Source organism: Mesoplodon densirostris, chromosome 14, assembly GCF_025265405.1.
Source record: "Mesoplodon densirostris isolate mMesDen1 chromosome 14, mMesDen1 primary haplotype, whole genome shotgun sequence".
Taxonomy (NCBI): Eukaryota; Metazoa; Chordata; class Mammalia; order Artiodactyla; family Ziphiidae; genus Mesoplodon; species Mesoplodon densirostris.
The window spans coordinates 45,878,618-45,893,974 of record NC_082674.1 but is presented as its reverse complement, the minus strand read 5'-3'; the positions used below and the strand labels follow the sequence as shown (position 1 = coordinate 45,893,974).

Below are 15,357 nucleotides of genomic sequence, written 5' to 3'. Positions count from 1 at the left end.
CAATGTTAAAGGCACAAAGTCAATGTTCCCTAGTGACACTGCCAGTGAGGTGGCAAAGTTAATTCATCTCAATGCCTGGACTGTGTAGCTCTTCTTTTCTTCCTGAAATTTGTTTCCTTCTAAGGGTCAGGTAGTAAATATTTTTTAAATGTTTGTGAGTTTAAATAATATTTAATAAATTTTAAATTTTAAATTAAAAATCTAAGGGTCTGAAATGGGATATTTACTCCAACATGTACTATGTAGTCTTTCTAAAATAGTATTCATTCCCAGCTCTTCCCAAATTCATATCCTTCTCCAGTGCTCCAGGAAGATTCAAGGAAAGCTACTTTGAGCACCCACTAGGTGCAGGGAGGTTAGAAGTGAGTATGGGTATAACGTGAGTTAGATGCAGAGCCTGCCTTTAAGTGATTTATAATCCAGTGAGGAAGACATACATATAAACAACTGCATAAGATAGGCTAGGTTATGCTGCAGTCACCAAGAACCTCAGAGTCTCAGTGGCTTGTTCCCTCCTTGTGCTACATGACCACGTGGGTCAGCAGAGGGACTCTCTCAGGGACCCTGGCTGGTACAATGGTCACTATCCTGAATACACCAAGGGGGAAAACACATGGTGAACACTGGCATTTAAAGCTTAAGCAACACATGTTATTTCTACTCATATTTCATTGGCTAATGCAAGCCACATGGCCACACCTAACTCTAAGTGGACAAGGAGGTGCAATCCCACCCTGTCCCAAGAAGGAGAAAGTACTGGAATATCTGTGAACAGCATCAATGACAACACAAGGACCAATTACTGTACAATAAGAGGGAAAATAATCAAGGTACTGAATGGTGCTGGAGAAAAGAAGGATTATTAAATCTGACTGGGACACAGAGGGCTTCAAGAAGGCCAGTGGCACTTAAGGGGAACTTGAAGGATTGTATTTGGTGAAGGCTGTGGGGTGGGAAGACAATCTAGGCTCAGGAACAAGGTAAGCAAAGATGCTGGGCATGCACCTGCAGGGGGTGTCCACAGTGTCCAGGAAATGGGAAGCAGTAAGTATACAGAAAGTTCAGATAGATGTAGACGGAGAGGAAGCTGAATGGTCCAGACTGTGCTGAGCAGAAATACTCTTAACAACAAATTTCAATTTAGAAAGCAGGAGCCCACCAAAAAAAAAAAATGTTTTGTGCATTAGTAACAACATTTAAGGAGCTTGGTAATTTTTTGAGTCATGTTATCTACATTTAACCCTCACACAAACCCTGACAAGATACCGTGTTGATACCCCTACTATAAATATGAGGCAACTGAGGCCTGTGTCACAGCATAGAGAAGGAGGGGGCTTGAATTCAAATCTCATGCCAAATCACATTAACCACATTACCAAGACACGACTCAAACTGGTTTTTCATTCATTCACTCATTCATTCAACAAATATTTACTGACCGACTCTGTGGTAGGTGCTGGGGATATACTCATGAATAAAATAGTCTGTAATTCCACATAGTTCAGAGTATCCTTAAGGAGACAGACAAGCAAACAAATAAAATGAGTTTTGGGGTCCATGTAGCAAAGAGTAAGCACAGGAGAATGGAGAAGCAAGAGAGTGGAGACTGGGACCTTTCAGAAATCTATTGAGAAATGGGGAGTTGCTCTTCAAAAGGTACAGAGTTTCAGTTATATGAATATACTCATAAATCAGATGAATAAGTTCTAGAGATGTGCTGTACAACATCATGCCTATAGTTAACAATACTGTAATGTACACTTAAAACTTTAAGAGGGTAAATCTCATGTTAAATACCACGATTTTTAAAAAGAAAAGAAAAAATAAAGCTATTAGGAAGCCCCTGAACCAGGGCAGTGTTAGAAGGGATGAAAAAGAGAGGATGGGTAGGGAGGGTAAAGCAAGGAGATGGGATCATCAGGAGGAGTGGATGGGGCAGGGGAATTGCTCCCAGGGGAGGACTGGGAAGGAGCCCAGGAAGGGAAGCCCATAGGGAGAGAAGATGAACTGCAGGCAGGGACCGTGCCTCTTGTGTTCCATGCCTGACACACAGTGGGGTCTGACGATACCTGCTCAAGTAACGAATATACTTCCATTTTGGATATGTTGAGTTTTAGGCAGCTTCAGAAGGTCTAGCAAGGGTTTTGAAATTTCATTCTGGTGCTCTGGAGAGAGGTGAAGGCCGAAGACATGGAACTGAAGTTACATAATGAAGATCATGTCAACACCAAAGGATATGTCTTCAGTCTCATGAGCCTGGCCTTCCTCGTTTTAGCTTTCTCAGTGGTTTCGACACGCCTTGGTTTGCTTCTCTCCTTCACGGTCATCCTTAAAATGTCCTATTAAGTTATAGCAAATACTCTCCTGATTGTAGGAGACTCCAGGGCACTGTTCTTTCAGCCTACACACGGCCACCGCACACTGAGGCATTCCAGCTCCAAAGCATTCTTTCCCATTAAGTCAGGAAGATTATATGTTGTGAAATGACAATGGTATTTTTTCCCTCCAATAATAAACATACATGGATTAATCAATTCTTATCAGTTAACTCAGGATTATTATTATTACCTCAAATGTGACAAGCTTGTGTTTCCAGAAGTAGTGGATTTGATAAGATTAGTATGTTGTGTTAAACAACTCTTGGAAAGAGTACTTTATTAAATGTTAACAAAATCTATATAAAATAAATTTTTATGAAAAGGAATTTGTCATCCATTACAAATCCCCAAGAGAAATTTCTACCTCATATAATAAAGGAAACTAAAATTAAACAATATTTATTGAGTTCCTCTTTTGGGTACAGGCATCAGATGCTTATACATTTGAATAAATTCACAGAGATTAAGTTCTAATGTGCATGAAAAGATTAAACACATTCAGCATAAATAATTTTAAATATCTGACATATTATTGAAATTTCACCATCAAAGAATACTATTAGATTTCAAATTTCTAAAGTTGTACAAATAGTTTGGAACACTTATTTCTTGGGATGTGGCAAAGCCAAGCCATTTACTTGAAGTGAAGAAGGCTTTGGGCAGAAAGGTGTGAAGCAGCCTGGGATTTCGCTGTGAGAGCCAGGAGATGTGCAGACATGGCTACAGGGGCTCACAGTGAGGGACAGACAAGCAGACATATGAGAGGAGACCCAGGCTCCCTGGGAGCTGTGGTTTGGCAGGTGGGGAGATGGATGAAGAACAGCCAGGCATGATGTTCCAGAACCATGGCAGGCAGGGAGGGCTGAGGAAGAATAACCTGTGTTCAGCAAGGCCCCAGGCACTAGGTGAGGCTCAGGAGCAAGGCCCTGGTATTAGGGAAGGAACTAATAAGGACATGATAAAGCCCCAGTTCTCCAGAGTCCCTGGGAAGCCTTAGGGGAATGTAAAAATTGAGTGCACAGTAGCAACTTCAATTCACAGGTATGGAAGTGGGGAACAGTGCACAAGCCCATAGGTAGAAGGTTCAAGGAGCCACGGAAGAGGCTAGCACTACCTCCATCAGAGTTGTCTCAGGAGCTAAGCCAGAACAGTCTGCAGGTTGAGGATGCAATGGACTTAGATGTGGGTGACATGGGTACTGCAGAGCCAGGGGGAAAAGAAGGGCTGACAGGAACTCACAGATGGATGGTTTCTAGATTATTGGTTGAAGCTAAAGTTAACTCAGTTTTGAACTGAGTGCAAGATATTCTTTTAAACTTAAATCTAAATATTAATGTTAATGGCAAAGATTAATCATTTATTGTACTGATTCATATAGAATTTTCATGACATGTAAAGTCTAATAATGGGCCAAGTTTCTTATTCACTGCATTTCTCTAAAAGCTGCACTCTCTTTAATGATTACATCTGCAGAAAAAGAGAAGATGTAGGAGTCCTACATAATTATCAAGCAGAAATTTTTTTCACTCACTCGGGTTTTATCTGAATTGCTAATTTAAATAGGAAAAAAAGTCATTTTTTTTCTTATCTAAGCAGTGTCCAGGGAGTAGATAATATCCCTTAAAGCATGAATGGGCAAACCTATCAGAAAATCAAAACCTCTCAAAAATTATAAATTTTCAGAACTACCTAAATGTCAAATCATGGCAAGTAAAAAGAATTGAAAATATTGGAATATATTACCCTTAAAATGGCTTCTGCAAACTATTACAAAAATAAGAGGAAGGAAGAAACAAAGAGCAGAAATCAATGAAATAGAAAACTGAAAAATGATACAGAAAATTAACAGAGCCAAAAGTTGGTTCTCTGAAAAGATTAATAAAAATGATAAGCCACCAGATGGGAATTCCCTGGTGGTGCAGTGGTTAAGAATCCGCCTGCCAATGCAGGGGACACAGGTTCAATCCCTGGTCTGTGAAGATCCCACATGCTGCAGAGCAACCAAGCCCTTGTGCCACAACTACTGGGCCTGCGTGCCTAGATCCCGTGCTCCGCAACAGGAGAAGCCACCACAATGAGAAGCCCGTGCACTGCAACAAAGAGTAGCCCCCACTTGCTACAACTAGAGAGAGCCCACACACAGCAAAGAAGCCCCAACACAGCCAAAAAAAAGAAAAGAAAAAAGAAAAGCCACCAAAAATACTGATTTAAGAGAGAGAGAAAGAGAGAACAGAAATTATTAAGAATTATCAGGAATGAAAGAAGGGATATCACTGAAAATTCATAATCAAAAACTTTCCCACAAAGAAAACTCTAAGCCTGGATGGTTTCATTGATGAACTGTAACTGACATTAACCAATTCAATGCAATTTCAATCAAAATTCCAACAGGCCCATTTTTAAATTGGGTGGTTTGTTTTTTTGATATTGAGCTCCATGAGCTGTTTGTATATTTTGGAGATTAATTATTTGTCTGTTGTTTCATTTGCAAATATTTTCTCCCATTCTGAGGGTTGTCTTTTTGTCTTCAAACCCTTAAGTGGAAGTGCAAAGGTTCTAGAACAGCCATAATGATCTTGAAAAAACAACAAATTTAGAGGACTCACACTATTGATTTCAAGATTTACTATAAAGCTACAGTAATTAAGAAAAGGTGGTATTGGCATAAGGATAGACAAATGTATCTATAAAATGGAAGTCCAGAGAAGTTGAGTAACTTGCCCAAGATCACAGAGCTGGTAAGTGGTGGAGATGGGATTTGTACTCCAGTCGTCAGGTTCTAGAGCTTGTGCTTCTAACCACTATACAGACTTCTTCTCCACAACACAGTCTCACTACAAACCAACTGCTTCCCATAGACCCCTTCCTATCAACAGCAGCCTAAAAAATTTTGATGTTAATAATAATAATAATAGCCAACATTTGTTAAGCACCTACTACATATCAGTCATTGTGTTAAACAATTCACTTATATTTAACCATCACAACAGTCAAAAAAGAACAGCTATTATTATCCTAATTTTACAGATGAGAAAACTGAGGCTGAGAGAAGATAAGTGACTTGTCCAAGTCACACAGTGTATCAGTAAAAGGGTTAGGATTTGAATCCATACCTGCTTGATTCCAGAACCAAGTGTAATAAGCTGTTTGGTAGCTGAACCAAACCGTAGGAAACCAAATAACCACTAAAATGTAGAAAGTATTTACAGCTTACAAGTTCTTTTCACACATACATATGTAAATGCATTATTCATGGCAAGAATGTGTTTATAGTTGCCTTTATTTATATTCTTATTTTTGATACTTTTGATGCATTACTGTAAAAATCAATGTACATTTTGTTTTAAAGTGACAGATCTTAAAGCATTAGCCCCCTGTAAGCATGCATAAGCACTTACCAAAACAAGAATATTAAAACCCCTAAGGTGTTTATACAAAGGTCTGGTCACTCCCGAGTGAGGCAACGGCGTCTCACCTGAACTACTCCCAAGTTAAGTAACGCAGTTCCAATTTCATTTACATTAATTACTCTAAGTCAGTGTTGTTCTAACTTTTAAAATGTGACCTTCAGTGAAATGCCAATGGGGACTATTTAAATTGATTTCACTGGCCACTGATTGGTCTCAACCAGAACTTTGAAAAATTCGTCCAAGTATAGTAAAGAACTTGGTCTTGTCCAAACAGAAGGTCAGAACTTTGCCCTCTGCTTCTGGGGATAACCTCTGGATCCTTAGAATGTCATGCCTGGTAAGAATGGCTTTGTTTGCCAGGGAACACTGGGTGATGCAGAGTCTAACGATATGACTTAGGGTGGGGGGTGGCCACACCAGAGAGACCAAAAATATGGCTTCAGGTCCCAAGGTATCAGTCCATCTGGAGACTGAGATCAAACACACGGGCAACCAATCAATCATGGAGCCCCAGTAAAGACTCTGAACACTGAAGCCTGAGTGAGCCTCCCTGGTTGGCGACATCGTGTGTATTCTCACACATCAATACCAGGAGAGTAACACGTCCTGACTCCACAGAGAAGTCAATGAAAGCTCTGCATTTGGAACTTTCCTGGATTCTGTCCTATGTGTCTCTTCCTTTGGCTGATCTTAATCTGTATCCTTTCCTGCTAATAAACCATAACTCTGAGTGTAACAGTTTTCAGTGAGTCTGTGATTCTTTCCACTCTCATACTGAGAGTGGTTTTGGGAACCCCACACTTCAGTTGGTGCCAGAGGGAAGGGTGGTCTTGTGTGGAGGCGGTATCCTCTAACTGTACAGTTGGGCCTAAACCTCCATGCACTGCCCAAGACAATCATGTTCAATTAGATAATCAAATGTGAACAGCACCAAAAATCCTCGAAACGGGCACTAAGAAACTTCAGAACACTGACCACCAGCCTGTAAAACAACTCCCAAGAAAATTCTAAGTCACTAAATGATTTCCCGCTGCCCTCATGACCTACTTACATCTCAAAGGCCCCACCTCCTAATACCATCACCTTGGAGTTTAATATTTCTACATATGGATTTGGGGGGGACACACACAAACATTCAGAGGGCAGCACCCTCATTGATGGGATTAGCATCCTTATAAAAGAGGCCCAAGAGAGCTCCCTTGTCCCTTCTGCCATGTGAGGACACAGAGAGAAGTCAGCAGTCTGCAACCCCAAAGTGGACACCTACAGGACACTGAATCTGCTGGCCCCTTGATCTTGGACTTTCCAGCCTCCAGAACTGTGAGAAATAAGTTTCTGTTGTTTATAAGCCACCCAGTCTGTGATATTTTTGTTATAGCAGCCTGAACAGACTAAGACTAGATAGATAGGTAGGTAGGTAGGTAGGTAGATAGATAGATAGATAGATAGATAGGGATATATATGGTCATGATGCCTTAATGTGTCTGCTTAAATGTGTGTGTGTGTGTGTGTGTGTGTGTGTATACTAAGCAGAGAAATTAAGATGTAACTATTCATATTACTAAAGCTAAAGAGGGTTAGGGAGGGGTTTCCATGCCAGATCTTATTAATTCTCCATTTTAAACTCCTATGATTGTGACTGTTCTACACTAGCTCCTTGCTACTCAAAGTGTGGTCCTCAGACCAGTAGCATTCACAACAGCTGAGGCTTATTAAACACAAATGCAGAGCCTCAGGCCCCACCTCAGACCAATAAGATCAGAGTTTTTTATCTTTTAAAAAGATTCTCCCAGTGACTTGAGCTTTAAAGTGAGAAGCATTTCAGGGTGAGAATTGCTGGTCTGAATCACTTACTCCTGCACTTAATCATATACGGCCTGGTGATGCTCTAAACGGTTTATTCTACACATTCACTTCATGTCACCAAAACAGAACTGAAATTTTCTTCGAAGTAGGGCCTGCATTAATCCCCCCAAACTTTACTGATATGTTAAGCCTACTAGGCTTAAAGCCTTCTGGTGCTGAATCAGTGACAGCTACTTAAATGTGTGTGTGTCTGTGTGTATATGTGTGTGTGAATGTTTAATATATTCAATTTTCATTACAAAAGGACTAGGCCTTCCTTTATTTATTTATAAATTTATTCATTTACTTATTTATTTTTGGCTGCGTTGGGTCTTCGTTGCTGCACGCAGGCTTTCTCTAGTTGCGGTGAGCAGCGGCTACTCTTCCTTGCAACGCGCGGGCTTCTCATTGCGGTGGCTTCTCTTGTTGCGGAGCACAGCCTCTAGGTGTGCAGGCTTCAGTAGCTGTGGCACGCAGGCTCAGTAGTTGTGGCTCATGGGCTCTGGAGCACAGGCTCGGTAGTTGTGGCACGCGCACGGGTTTAGTTGCTCCATGGCATGTGGGATCTTCCGGGACCAAGGGTCAAACCTGTGTCCCCTGCATTGGCAGGCAGATTCTTAACCACTGTGCCACCAGGGAAGTCCCAAGGCTTCCTTTAAAAGAGCAAACTCTCCAAGTATATTTAAAATAGGATTCAATTTACAAAAAAATCCACCAAAACCATAACAAAACCCTCAATTTACTTAATGCTCTTCAAAAAGGCACAAATTACATAAATGAGAAGTCTACCTTGAGTGGGAATATTTCATTTCTCCTTTAAGAAATAGGTTCTCTAAAGAAATAGGTCATTTAGCTTCTTTATGCTCCTATTGTGTTATTCTGAGTGTAATAAGTAAAGACTGAATAAAATAGGGAAATTCAGAAGGAGATATTTTATCTCTCATCAGTCATTTTTAGAATCCATTAATCAGACTGATTCCCAGGGGTATTTCTTCTGGTTAAAATTAGATATAGATATATAGACACAGAGATGCCATATATAGATAGATACCACAGAGATTTTATTTATATACTAGATGGGTTTTGTATCTACTTGCATTTTCTTTTTTAGAATCTTTTGAAATCTTTATCTCCTTAAACTTTCTCACACAGGAAGATTATAGTTTCATTTATTTATATAATTTTATCAAGTCCCAATGTTGTTGTTTTTTACATCTTTATTGGAGTATAACTGCTTTCAAATGGTGTGTTAGTTTCTGCCTTATAACAAAGTGCATCAGTTATACATATACGTATGTTCCCATATCTCTTCCCTCTTGCATCTCCCTCCCTCCCACCCTCCCTATCCCACCCCTCTAGGTGGTCACAAAGCACCGAGCTGATCTCACTGTGCTATACGGCTGCTTCCCACTAGCTATCTATTTTACGTTTGGTAGTGTATATATGTCCATGCCACTCTCTCACTTTGTCACAGCTTACCCTTCCCCCTCCCCATATCCTCAGGTCCATTCTCTAGTAGGTCTGTGTCTTTATTCCTGTCTTACCCCTAGGTTCTTCATGACATTTTTTTTCTTAAATTCCATATATATGTGTTAGCATATGGTATGTCTTTCTCTTTCTGACTTACTTCACTCTGTATGACAGACTCTAGGTCCATCCACCTCATTACAAATAGCTCAATTTCATTTCTTTTTATGGCTGAGTAATATTCCATTGTATATATGTGCCACATCTTCTTTATCCATTCATCCGATGATGGACACTTAGGTTGTTTCCATCTCCTGGCTATTGTAAATAGAGCTGCAATGAACACTTTGGTACATGACTCTTTTTGAATTATGGTTTTCTCAGGGTATATGCCCCCAATGTTTTTTAATAAATTTAGATAATGAGAACAGGTCATCTAGACTTTGGAGCTGACTTTTTAATGCTAACAATTATAACTTGCTGATAAGCATGTCTATGAAATAGAAATTATGCAAATTCCACAGAAGTAGCTTCTTTTGAAGCCAAATGAGTAACATTTGTCTTAAATGCTAAACTGTACCTCCTTAACCTGCTCGTCTGCATGTCATCACTGTTTTCTCCAGGGAATTGGGCTCACTCAGTTATCAAGTTTTGAATATGAGGGAGTCTCATCTTCTACGAGAGGTTGGATTCTGCAATTTGCTTGTGGTCGGTCTCTTAGCCCACCATCAGGGACAGTATAGTGCATGCACGTGGTCTGTGTCTATGACTCTGTATAGTACTGAGGCCCACTGAGGAAACTAGACAGTCCTTCAGGGCACAGACTCCTTGCAAGAGGTGGCAAGAGCCCCAGCCATGCTGTTTAAGTCATTCTCTCTCTCCCCATCCCCCTCCTCTCCTTCTGCAGGAAAGACGAGGGAAATGTGTGTTTGATGAGACTCACTATACTACTTTTATACCCACAAGAAGCTTACAACCTAGTTGAAGAAGGAAAACCAACCTAGAGAAATAGTTGCCCAATAGTAGAATGGCATGGTAAAATCCTGGGGGAAAGGCTATAAATGAGAAAGGAGTTTAAAGAAGCATAGGTCAGTGGCAGCTGGTGTGGTCAAAGAAGATTAACAAATGAGTCAGCATCCTGAAATGTTTAGTTGCTGTCATAAAGACAGGGCCAGTCTTGGCATCAGAACCTACTGAAGACTGCAAATTCATCTCCAATGACCCTCCTTCAGGCATTTACTAAACATGATAAATATGACATTAGTCATGTAAGAATGCTTAGGATCTTTTTATTAATAAAGTTAATCCCTGAGCTCACTAAACATTTATAGATGACCGAGACTTTATTCCACTTAAAGGAAAAAGAGGCTGTTGGACACTGAGAAGCTTTTATGGGGAAAATGTTAGGCAGACAGGATCCCTAGCGGGGCCTCTGGACCAGTCAGTTTAAGGAGCCCATAGGGGTGTAGTGGGAGGGGTTTGAATTAAGGAGAACTGAATAGATGCTGCCCTACCATCACTCCCATCCCCCAAACACACACTCCCAGATGTTTCTGCCAGAGAAGAGGATTGAGGACTGGTGTTTTAATAATGAAATCACATGGTCAGCAAGTGGTCAAAGTAAGACTTTTGCTATGAAAAAGTTTTATAATACAGGATAAGGATATTCAGGGACAGAGAAAGAGGTGAATAGGACTCCATAATGCTGAATTGGTGTCTTTAAGTATTTAAATGATCTAAATGTAGTGACAAGGGTGTGAGTGAAGATAAATAGGCAGCATAGTATAATGGCACAGTCTGGAAGCAAAGAAGCCTCAGCTGCAATGCCAGCTCCCCTACTGTGTGACAATGCTGTAAGGCCAGCTAGGTAATCTGGCCTAGCCGTTGAATTGCTTTATCTGTGAAATGTGGGTACTAACCGGATTTTCTTCCTAGGGGTGTGAGCTTTGTATAAGATGACGTATGGAAAGTGCTTAGTGCACTGAGGGAAAGTGAAAAATGCTCAGCCAGGGTCAGCTTTGGTCATGTTTACTGGGCCAGGCAAGTCAAGGGGGCTGACCAAAGAGCCATTAAAGGGAAACCCGTGATGAAGACTGTTCCATCAACTGTTAAGTAAAGGCTTCTTCTCTCAGTGAAGAGGGAACTGTGTCCCAGGGGTTTATTGACAAGGGGCAGGGGATGCGAGAGAATCAACCTAGGTTGGAGCTCCAGCCATCACGTCTGTATTCCAGGCAGCAGAAGTGGGGAAGACACAGAGGTCCCACGACTCCCACCAGCCTAGTGGAGCCAGCTCCCACTATAAGTGCCTTCCTGGAAGTCCACACAACACTTATGTAGTCACCCAACCACAACTGACTCCAATGAAGGCTGGGAAATGTCACTGGGGGGGGGACACATTGCTTGTCTGAAAAAATCTGAGGTTCTGTTGCTAAGGAAGGGGAGACTAGATATTTGTACACAACTGGCAGTCTCTTCCACAGTCCCTGAAACTATAACTGCTGTGTTGGGTGTGTGTAAAGAAGTTCAACAGGATTTAATGCTCACAGTAATCATGTGCTCTTTGAATTGCACAGAAAATTAAATATACATAGATTTGCTTTCATAATATAAATGTTCTTTGAAATGAAGATGATCAAAAGTAGCTTTTATTAAATAACAAGTGTTGGTGAGGATGTGGAGAAAAGGAAACCCTCATGCACTGTTGGTGGGAATGTACATTGATGCAGCCACTACAGAAAACATTATAGAGGTTCCTCAAAAAACTAAAAATAGAACTACCATACAACACAGCAATTCCAATTCTGGCTATTATTCCAAAGAAAACAAAAACACTAATTCAAAAAAATATACGTACGCCTATGTTCATCGCAACATTATTCACAATAACCAAGATATGGAAGCGACCTAAGTGCCTGTCAGTAAATGAACGAATAATGAAGATAAAGTATATATATATATATACACACAATAGAATGTTACTCAGCCATAAAAAAGTGACATCTTGCCATTTGTAACAGCATGGATGGACCTTGACGGTACTATGCTAAGTGAAATAAATCAGACAGAGAAAGGTAAAGAAAGGATGATTTCACTTATATGTGGAATCTAAAAAACAAAACAAAGAAACAAACAAAACAGAAACAGACTCATAGATACAGAGAAAAAAACTGGTAATTGCTAGAGAAGAAATGGTTGGGAGGGGTGTATAGGTGAAGGTATTAAGAGGTACAAACTTTCAGCTGTAAAATAAATGTCATGGGGACATAATGTGCAGCATAGGGAATATAAACAATAATATTGTAATAATTTTGTATGGTGACAGATGGTACCTAGTTTTATCATGATGACCATTTTGAAATGTATATAAATATCAAATCACTATGCTGTACACCTGAAATTAATATGATATTGTATGTCAATTATACTTTAATTATAAACAAACAAATTTAAAGTAGTTTTTATTATATGCTGGGACCAAAAATCAATTCATAAGTATTTCCTTGTATCTTTTCAGAAAAACAAGGTTAATCTGTTTTATTACTTACTTTATGATTTGATTCTCCTCCCCTCTCCTGTCCCCCAGGAATTGAAAGATTAAAAAATTTAAATCAACATATAAAATAATCCAGATGCCATACTTTAAAACTGTTTATATCTTGAGTGGTCTCTTCAGTTGTCTGTTAAAAAAAAAAAAGACTGCTTCCAAACACATGTTCTAATAACATGTCTTTTAAAAATCCTAAATTTCAATCTCTTAAATAAAGTATAAGGTCCTTGTGAACAATGTCTTATATTTATATAACATCTATATTTCTATTTTATCCCAAAGTGCCCAATGGAATATTAAGTATTAAAAAATACTTCAATAAATACTTAAAATATTTATTTCTTTCCAGATACTTTTTTTGAACAGTAATTTTTTTCATTTTTAAAAAGTTAAGCTATAATTTACGTAAGGGAAAATTTACCCTTTTTTAGTGTACAGTTCCATGAGTTTTGACAAACATCTGTGGTCATGTAACCACGGCCACTGCAATCAAGACATATAACAGTTCTATCATCCCCCCACCAGTTCTGTCTGCGCCTCTTTTTAGTCAACCCCTCCCCTTGTATTTGGCAATTACAAATACAGCTGCTATAAGTATTTCTTTACAGGTTTTTGTGTGAACATTAGTTTTAATTTCACTTGAGTAAATATCTAGGAGTAGTATTCCTGGGTCACCAGATATTTATTCAAAGCCCCAAATCAAGAGTTAGCTTAGGTATCAAGTTTTTATTAAGCACTTTGACAGTCATCCCCAAAGATCTGCATAATACGTTACTAAAAAGAGAAACTGGCACTAATACTTTAAGAGATAGCCCAAGGGACATTAACAAAGTAGGCTAGAAGTGAAGGGACCAAATGTATCAAGATCCATTTTTCATAGTGCCCAACACAACAGAAATAAGAGGAAATATTAGATGTTGAAAAGCAATAAGGAAATACACGGTTTTAAGATAAATGTATTGCTAATGGTGCTGTAATTTATACTTTCTTCTATTACTCTTCCTACAAATCACATTTCTGAACTTTAAAAAGATTGTTGAAGAGAACGGGGATGACTTTAGGAGGTCATGGTGTATTCTCATATTTGCTTATGTGGAAGCTTCTAACGAGGAGCTCGCTGTAATAAACAATACAACAAATCTTAAAGAAATGTTGGGATTTTCTGAGTCAAAGAAGACATATCACTTCTTCCTAGAATCAGAACTAAAAGGAAACTCAAATATAATCTCATCCCACTCTCTCAGTTCACAGATTAGAAGAAAACAAAAGCCAGAGAGGAGAAATCACTTGCCCAAGAGCACAGCTACTTCATGGTGGAGCCCAGGGCTGGACCCGACAAGGGGAAGGTGAATAGAGGGGTGGACAGTATGGAACTTCTAATATAATCCTGTTACACGAAGGCAAACAGAATACACCATCCCATAATACAGCACAGGGATTATTTTAAGTTAAAGTTACTTAGAAACAGCCAGAACAAGAACAGTACTGTGACCCTCCTTTGTCCCACTGAAAGCAGCAAATATATTTCCCATGTGAGGGGTACCCTCCCTGCATCTGGCAGGGAGGCATCCTTACCGCCAGAGATGGGGAACTGAGGGTCGAGAATGCTGTTTAAACAAACCTTGTTAATTCTTCATTAATTAGCTGCCCTAAGCCCAAACCCCTTTGTTGTTGTTTTTTTTTTTTTTTTTTTTTTTTTGCTGTACGCGGGCCTCTCACTGCTGTGGCCTCTCCCGTTGCGGAGCACAGGCTCCGGACACACAGGCTCCGCGGCCATGGCTCGCGGGCCCAGCCGCGCCGCGGCATGTGGGATCTTCCGGGATCGGGGCACGAACCCGTGTCCCCTGCATCGGCAGGCGGACTCTCAACCACTGCGCCACCAGGGAAGCCCACCCCTTTGTTTTGCTAATTCTTCACAAATCTATTATTTCTTTGTCTAAAAGGTATAAAAGCTGCCTGCTTTGGTCAATTCTTTAAGTCTCATATTTCTATGAGCTCTTGTACATACAAATTTAAATTTGTTTTTCTCCTGGTAATCTGTTTTATTTCACTTAAATCATTAGACCAACGAAAGAACCGGGAATGGAAGCAGAGAGAAGCTTTTTTTCCCTACACATATAAATATTAAATTCTCAATGGCTCTAGCACACAGGCCAACATGGCAGGTATAATGTTTACCTAGGGACATAGAGAGGAACAAAAGGGGTAGCTGTGTGGCTTTTTGTTTGTTTAAGGTAAATATTTTATTACAGCACCTCAGCAATTCTTCCTTCTAATTATAGAATGCACTGACTAGAACTAGAAGTGGGGGGAAATCAATCAACTGAGTTCTCTATTGTTAGAGAACTCAACCAGGGAGGAATAATCTTGTATCACAGGTACAAAGTGGGGGAGTACTGCTGGATTTCTGTTAATTTTGAAGGTGCATAGATTTCAGTTAAAAAAAACCCCAAAACTTGGACTCATTCTCATCTTGGCAAACCACCAATGAAATTCCTAACTGGAAAGAATGTGGACATCTCCCTGATAAACTATCTTGAAAGGAGATGAGAAAAAGACCCTCCTGGGGAGGGAGATGCAAGAGGGAAGGGATATGGGAACAGATGTATATGTATAACTGATTCACTTTGTTATAAAGCAGAAACTAACACACTATTGTAAAAAAAAAAAAAAAAAAAAGACCCTCCTAAATGAACATGCAGTGGGACTA

At 39.7% G+C, this 15,357-nt stretch overlaps 1 protein-coding gene across 1 annotated transcript in view; it reads right to left on the bottom strand.

The window, feature by feature from the left end:
* Nucleotides 1-15,357, bottom strand: part of EML6 (EMAP like 6) — a 341,870-nt gene that overhangs the window by 225,180 nt on the left and 101,333 nt on the right. The gene's annotated exons all lie outside the window — the stretch shown is intronic.